Below are 8,171 nucleotides of genomic sequence, written 5' to 3'. Positions count from 1 at the left end.
ATTCTCCAAGCCAGGCTTCACCAATACATAAGCCGTGAACTTCCTGATGTTCAAGCTGGTTTTAGAAAAGGCAGAGGAACCAGAGATCAAATTGCCAACATCCGCTGGATCATCGAAAAAGCAAGAGAATTCCAGAAAGACATTTATTTCTGCTTTATTGACTATGCCAAAGCCTTTGACTGTGTGGATCACAATAAACTGGAAAATTCTGAAAGAGATGGGGATACCAGACCATCTGACCTGCCTCTTGAGAAACCTATATGCAGGTCAGGAAGCAACAGTTAGAACTGGACATGGAACAACACACTGGTTCCAAATAGGAAAAGGAGTACGTCAAGGCTGTATATTGTCACTGTGTTTATTTAACTTATATGCAGAGTACATCATGAGAAACACTGGGCTCAAAGAAGCACAAGCTGGAATCGTGATTGCTGGGAGAAATACCAATAACCTCAAATATACAGATGACACCACCCTTATGGCAGAGAGTGAAGAGGAACTAAAAAGCCTCTTGATGAAAGTGAAAGAGGAGAGTGAAAAAGTTGGCTTAAAGCTCAACATTCAGAAAACTAACATGGCATCTCGTCCCATCACTTCATGGCAAATAGATGGGGAAACAGTAGAAACCGTGTCAGACTTTATTTTTTGGGGGCTTCAAAATCACCTCAGATGGTGACTGCAGCCATGAAATTAAAAGACACTTACTCCTTGGAAGGAAAGTTATGACCAACCTGGATAGCATGTTTAAAAGCAGAGACATTACTTTGCCAACAAAGGTTCATCTGGTCAAGGCTATGGTTTTTCCAGTAGTCATGTGTGGATGTGAGAGTTTGACTGTGAAGAAAGCTGAGCACCAAAGAATTGATGCTTTTGAACTGTGGTGTTGGAGAAGACTCTTGAGAGTCCCGTGGACTGCAAGGAGATCCAACTGATCTCCATCTTAAAGGAGATCAGTCCTTGGTGTTCATTGGAAGGACTGATGCTGAAGCTGAAACTCCAGTACTTTGGCCACCTCATGCGAAGAGCTGAGTCATTGGAAGGGACCCTGATGCTGGGAGGGATTGTGGGCAGGAGGAGAAGGGGACAACAGAGGATGAGATGGTTGAGTGGCATCACTGACTCAATTGACAGGGAGGCCTGGCATGCTGCGATTCTTGGGGTCGTAAAGAGTTGAACATGACTGAGCAACTGAACTGAATTGAACTGACTTAGTATCATGTCATCTGCAAATGATGGCAATTTTTCTTCTTCTTTTCTTGTTTGGATGACTTTGTCTTTTTCTTCTGTTACTGCTGTGGCTAGGACTTCTAATACTGTGTTGAATAAAGGTAGTGTGAGTATGCATTCTTGTTTTGTTCCTGGTCTTAGAGGAAAAGCTTTCTGGTTTTCACTCTTCAGTATGATGTTTGTTGTGGGTTTGTCATATAAGGTTTTTACAATGTTTAACTATGTTCCTTCAATACCCACTTTATTGAGAATTTTCTTCATGAAAGGATATTGGATTTTATCAAGTATTTTTTTTTTACATCTAATAGGATGATAATATTTTTATATTCAGTCTTACTAATGTGGTATATCTCACAGACTTATTTGTGATATTGACTCATCCTTGTATTTCTATGGTAAATCTTATTTGATTATGGTGTATGATCCTCTCAATGTATTGTCGAATTCACTTTTTATTTTATTGAGGATTTTTACATCTCTATTCATCAAGGGTATTGGCCTGTTGTTTTTCTTTTTGGTAGAGTCTTTGTATGAGTTTGGTATTAGAGTAATACTGGTATAAGGAATTTGGGGCCGATTCTTCGTCTTTACATTTTTGGGATACTTTCAGAAAGATACATATTAACTCTTCTTCAAGATGTTTTTTTATGAAACCATGAAACCATATGGTCCTGGATTTTGTTGTTGTTGTTGGGAAGTTTTTGATCACTGATTCAGTTTCACTAATCCTAAGTAGTCTGTTCAGATTTTCTGTTTTGTCCTGATTCAGTCTTGTTGTTCTTCAGTTGCTAAGTTGTGTTTGACCCTTTGTGACCCTATGGATTCCCTGTCCTTCATGATCTCCTGGAGTTTGCCCAAATTCATGTCTATGAAATTAGTGATGCTGTCTTGGAAGATTGTACATTTGTAGGATTTTGTCCGTTTTTTTTTTTTGGTTGTCAAGTTTGTTGGAGTATATTGTTTATAGTAATCCCTGATGATTTGTTATCTTTCTCTGGTGTCAGTTGTACCTTCTCCTTTTACATTTCAGATTTAATTTTTTGCTGTCTCTCTTTTTCTTTATGACCCTCCCTGAAGGTTTATCAATTTTTGTTTTGTTTATCTTTTTAAAGAACCAGCTTTTAGTTTCATTGATGTTTTCTGTTGCTTTATCTATTTATTTATGCTCTGATCTTATTTCCTTTTTTTCCTACAAACTTTGATCTTATTCCTCTTTCTATAGGTCCTTTAACTGTAGTGTTAGATTGTCTATGTGAATTATTTCTTTTTTCTTGAGGGAGTCCTGTACCACTACAGACTCTCCTTTTAGAATTGATTTTACTTTATCGCATGGATTTTGTTATGGTGTATTTCCATTTTCATTGGTCTCATGTATTTTTCAGTTTCTTCTTTGATTTCTTTGTTAACCCATTGGTTTAGTAGCATATTATTTATCTCCCATATGTCTGTGTTTTTCTGGTTTTCTTCTCGCATTTATTTGTAGTTTCATACAGTTGTGTTTGGGAAAGATGTTTGATATACTTTCAGTCTTCTTAAATTTATTGATACTTGCTTTGTGGTCTAGAATGTGATCTGTCTTGGAGAAGGTTTTGTGCGCATTTGAAAAGAGTGTGTATATTCTGCCACTTTTAGATGGAGTATTATGTCTGTCTTTAAGTCTGTTTGGTCTAATATTTCATTTAGGGCCATTGTTTCCTTATTGGTAGTAATTTTGGATGATCTAACAATAAATTTAAGTTGGGTATTAAAGTCCCCTACCATATTGTATTACTGTCTGTTTCTTCCTTCATAGCTACTGATACTTGCTTTATGTATTTAGGTGTTGTGTGCATAGGTATATAACAAGTATTATCTTATTACATTGATCTCTTTATTATTATATAATGTCCTTCTTTGTGTCTTGTTGAAGTCTTTAAAATCTCTTTTGTCTGATATAAGCACTTCTTCCCCACTTTTCCTTTTGTTCTCATTTGCCTGAACAATCTTTACCCACCCCTTCACTTTCAGCCTGTGAGTGTCTTTAGATCTGACATGAGTCTTTGTAGGCAGCATGTATATGGGTCTTATTTTTTTTTTAATCCAATCAACCATCCTGTGTCTTTTGTTTGGGAAATTTAGTCCATTTGCATTTGATTATAAATAGGCAAGTACTTGGGCTTCCCAGCTGGTGCAGTGGTAAAGAATCCACCTGCCATTGCAGGAGATGCAAGGGATGTAGGTTCAATCCCTGGGCTAGGGAGACATCCCAGGGTAGGAAATGGCACCCTGCTCCAGGATTCTTGCCTGGAAAATTCCACGGACAGAGGAGCCTGGAAGGCTGCAGTACGTGGGGTTGCAGAGAGTCAGATGGCTGAGTGACTTGAGCACTGGCAGACACACAGGCATGTGCTTATTGCCCTTTTAACATTTGTTTTCTAATTATTTTTGTAGTTCTTTTTTATTCTTCTTCTGTTTCTCACTTGCGATTTGATTTGATTACTATCTTTAGTACATTTGGATTTCTTTAAAAAATTTTTTGATATCTATTATGGAATTTCAGTTTGTGGTTACCATGAGGTTTGTATATAGCAATTTGTGTATATAGCTGCCTACTTTAAATTAATAATCTGTAAATTTGAATGAATTCAGAAAGCCCTACATTTTTACTCCTCTAGCCACATTTAATGCTTTTGATGTCATATTTTCATCTTTTTATTTTGTGTATTTCTTAACTATTTGCTGTAGTTATACATGATTTTATTCTTTCATGTTTTAACTTTTAGCTTTTTAGATGTTTGATCCACTACCTTTAATAGATGTTTTGCTTTACTTGTGAAATTTTTTTCTTTCATGTTTTTTTTTTTTTTTTTTAAATCTGATTATGACCTTTTCTCTTTAGAGAAATCTCTCTAACCTTTCTTGTAAATTTTAGTATTTTACTAGTTTATGGGCAGCGAACACTTTTTGTTTTTGCTTGTCATAATATTATTTCTCTTTTCTTCACCTCTGAATGATAATGTTGCCAGGTAGAGTATTGCTGGTTGTAGGATTTGTCTGAAAACTTTCTGCCAAAAAATCAGCTTATAGTCTTATGGTAATTCCCTTGTATGTAACTACTTGCTTTTCTCTTACTGCTTTTAATTTAAGTCTTTAGTTTTTGACATTTTAAGTATAATGTTTCTCTCTTTGAATCTGAGTTCATCTTGTTTGAGGCTGGGCTTCCTGGATCTGAATGTCTGTGTTCTTTGTCAGGTTAGGGAAGTTTTTCTTTATTAGTATTATTTATTCAAATAAGTTCTCTGCCCCTTTCTCTCTCTCTTATCTTTATGGGACCCCCGTGGGACTTCAAAATGTTAGTACGTTTTATGTTGTCCAGAGGTCTCTTTTATTAGCCTTGTTTTTTAAAATTCTTTTTTCTGTTTAATTTCAGTGATTTCTACTATTCTGTTCTCCAGATTGCAGATCCATTTTTCTGCATCATCTAATCTATCATGAATTCTCTCTAGTGCATTTTTTATTTTAGCTATTGTATTTTTCAAGTCAAATTGTTTTTTTTTTTCTTTATGTTTTCTAACTCTTTGTTGAAATTCTCACAGTATTCATTTTTCTTTCAGGTATGGTATCTTTATAAAAATTATGTTGAACTCTTTTTCAGGTAGATTGCTTATCTGTCCAACTTAGTTACTTTTTTTAGGTTTTTGTTTTTTCCTTTTGTTTGGACAGTATTCCTTTAGGCCTCACTTTGTCTAATTCTCTATGTTAACTTCTACGGATGCCACCAACATCTCAGTCTCCAGGGGGGTATTCCATCTGCTTCCGGCCTCTCTGAGAGGCTTTCTAAGCTAAGAAAGTGGATTTGACCTATGTGCCTTTCTGATGCTGCATTTGCTGGGATTGGAGTGAGTTTTTCATATGTCTTTTAAAGGTGGAGTCTCAGTTTTCTAAAACCTTCTGACTCTTCTAAATGTAAACCCAGCTGGTTTTCAAATATTTTGGGAGCTTATCTTCCTAGCGCAGGACTGATGGGCTGGGAAGGCTGATGTGGGGCTTAGACCCTTTACTACTAAGTGAGCACCTGAGCAGTTGTGATTTCACTCCAGCTTGTGTTTTTCCTTGCCAAGAGTATGCATCCTGATTGGACCATGTCTCTGCCCCTCTTACTCATCTTGTCTCCTTTATTATATCTTTTGTTGTGGAAAATTTTCTCTTCTATTTTTTTTAGGTCATTGTCAGAGATAGTTGCTCTCTAAGTATTTGTATTTTTCGTATGCTTCCGAAAGGAAGTGAGCTCAGGTCTTCCTACTTTGCCATCTTGTTCTCAACCCTTTATTAATTCCTCTTAAATTTTTGGTGGAACTCATCAGTGAAGCCAATTATCCATGGTCGTTTATTTGTGGGAATTTTAAAAATTAATAATTGAGTCTCTAATTTTTATAGGTTTACTCTGGCTTTCTATTTTTTCTTGATTCAGTTTTAGTAGTTTTTGTCTTTCTAGGAATTTGCCCATTTCATTTGTTTATTTGTTGGTATAAAGTTGCTTGTAATATGCTATTATAATTCTTTTTTATTTTTGTAAGGTCAGTAGTAATTTCTCCTAAGACGGCTTGATTTAGAAGAGAGACAGCCAGCCAATAAAATTTTAAATAAGAAAAGGACAAGTAATGATCAGTTACAGTGATACTAAGGCTGGGTAAAATGAAGAAAGTTGGATAGGTGGCTATTTTAGATTGAGTGATAGCTAAATGGCCTGGCTAAGAAGTATCATTTTAATTGAAACCTGCATGGCAGTAATGAGCCAGCCACAGAAGTACTCAGAGCATTTTAGGCAGAGAGAAATCACTAGTACAAAAGTGTAAGAGGTAAAAAGCTGGTAAAATTGAGAAATGCAAAGAAAATCAGTATGGCTGAAGTGTACTATGTGAGAGGGAGATCAGGAGATTAGGCCAGAGATACAGATAGGTCCAGAACATGTGGAACCTGGAAGGCAGCCATGGTAAAGAATTTGGAGTCTATTCCAAGTGAAACCATTAGAAAGGTTTAAGCAAGGGACTGACATGATCTGTTTTATGTTTTAAGAGATTACTCTCTCTCTTGTGTGGAAAACAGATCACAAGGAGTCAAGAGGGGAAGACCATTTATGGGAGACAAAGTATGTTTTATACTCGCAATCCAGGTGAGAGAAGTTAGTTCTGAACCGGAGTAATAGTGGAAATGGAGAGAAAGGATGCAATCATGATTTGTTTGGTGATAGAGTCACTTTGCCAGTGGCCTAGATGTCAGTGGAGAAAAGAGAGGATCATAAGAGACATCTGAGGTTTTTGACTTGAGTAGCTTGGTGGATGGTACTGTTGGGGCTCAGAGCAGGTCACCCCAAGATACATCACAGTGGCATAGTGATTATTTTGAATTTCAGTGACTTGACAAATGCCTGGTGGGGAAAATCATAATAAAAAACAGTTTCTCTCAGAAAGTAGGAAGTAAATCTTCCATGTGAATGTATTCTCCCTATACCAGGAGCATAGAAAGCATTCTTATCACCAACGTAGGTATTTCAAGACAAAGAAAGCTATATAAGCAGACTTTGTTACTTCATCAGTTTGCTACCCCATGCACAAGACTGTTTGTTTTGTTAAATCTTCACAAGTAATTTTCTTTGTCTAAAAATGGTGTATAAATAGCCTGGTTTATAGGACTCTGGGTGTCCTATTTTTATGAGACCTCTTACATACAGATTAAGGTTTTTTTTTTTCTCCACTTAATTTGTTTTGTGTCAATTTAATTATTAGACCAGTCTAAAAACGGATGATTTGTTGGAGGGGGAGGGGTGAATTTCCCCCTCCCTGACGGCATACATAGTTATTTCTTTGCATGAGTGTTTCCGGTACCAAACTAGGGACTTGATATGGCAAGTATCTTATTTATTCTTGTATCTCAAGCACCTAGCAAATGCTGGATCAGTTTGGATTGGAAAAATTATATACCATGATAATAAAATATTATTATCTTTAAAAGTGAAAGTGTTAGTTGCTCAGTCATGTCTGATTCTTTGTGACCCCATGGACTGTAGCCCAACAGGATCCTCGGTCCATGGAATTCTCATGGCACGAATACTGAAGTGGGTTGCCATGCTCTTCTCCAGGGGATCTTCTTGACCCAGGAATCAAACCCAGGTCTCCCGCCTTGCAGGCAGATTCTTTATCATTTGAGCTACCCAGGAAGCCCATTATTTTCTTTATCCTAACTAAATTTAGAGCGATGAGAAAATGCTCCTAGGAAAGAATGTTTGAACTGACCCATGATGAAAAGCAGGGACTGTTGGGAAAAGGGAAATTTGCAATATAGCACAGGATACTTTGTTATAGTGTCTAAAATAGTGTTATAAGCAGAAATGAGCTTCTTTCCCTCACAAAATTAAGTCCCTCCTTAATGGCCATCTGATTTCTTTCTTTCTTTTTTTAAAGATTTGTTTTTTTTGAAATGGACCAATTTTAAAGTTTTTACTGAATTAGTTACAATATTGGTTCTGTTTTATGTTTTGTTTTGTTTTTTTTTTTTGGCTGTGAAACATGTGGGATCTTAGCTTCCCAACCAGGGATCTAACACACACCCCCTACCTTAGAAGGTGAAGTCATAACCACTGGACTACCAGGGAAGTCTCCAGTCTGATTTCTTGAATGAAAAAGTGATACTGGTTAAACTTTATATATCCTGTGAGCCAGTTGAAGTGGTAGAACATATATAGAGTTATAAAGGTTGGAATGAGCTTTGCCAAATTTGAGCATTTTTTTTTTTTTGGTGTTGCTAGAAAAGTGGTGAGCCACATGGCTCAGATGGTAAAGAATCTGCCTGTAATGCAGGAGACCTGGGTTCACCCTCTGGGTCAGGAAGATACCCTGGAGAAGGGAATGGCTACCTACTCCAGTATTCTTGTGTGGAGAATTCCATGGACAGAGGAGGTAGGGACT

Source organism: Cervus elaphus, chromosome 5 (assembly GCF_910594005.1).
Source record: "Cervus elaphus chromosome 5, mCerEla1.1, whole genome shotgun sequence".
NCBI classification, from domain to species: Eukaryota; Metazoa; Chordata; class Mammalia; order Artiodactyla; family Cervidae; genus Cervus; species Cervus elaphus.
The sequence above is the reverse complement of the archived record's forward strand: the minus strand, read 5'-3'. Positions refer to the sequence as shown.